The following is a 322-nucleotide window of genomic DNA, read 5'->3' on the forward strand; positions in this document are numbered from 1 at the left end:
CCCCCCCCCCTCCCGCCCTTAAACAATCACACCAGGAAAAGTTATAAAAGAGGAATCCCGGGAGGAAGTGGCAATAGACCAGAACCAGACACGCGGGAACAGAAACCGAGGCGGCGCGTCCATTTAGGCCCCGTTTCATTGCAAGCGAAGGGGGGAATGTACCGCCGATTGTCAACAATGTTGCAACAATCGCCAGGTTGGTCGAGAGCCATCTGAACGGGTGAATGTACGAGTGCACACGTTCGCGTACATGCTGCGAGGGATGCGTGTGGACGAAGACAAGGCACTGTGCGTTGTAGACTTGGTTGCCAGCTAAGGTGTC

The sequence above is a fragment of the Penaeus monodon genome, chromosome 19, assembly GCF_015228065.2.
Source record: "Penaeus monodon isolate SGIC_2016 chromosome 19, NSTDA_Pmon_1, whole genome shotgun sequence".
NCBI classification, from domain to species: Eukaryota; Metazoa; Arthropoda; class Malacostraca; order Decapoda; family Penaeidae; genus Penaeus; species Penaeus monodon.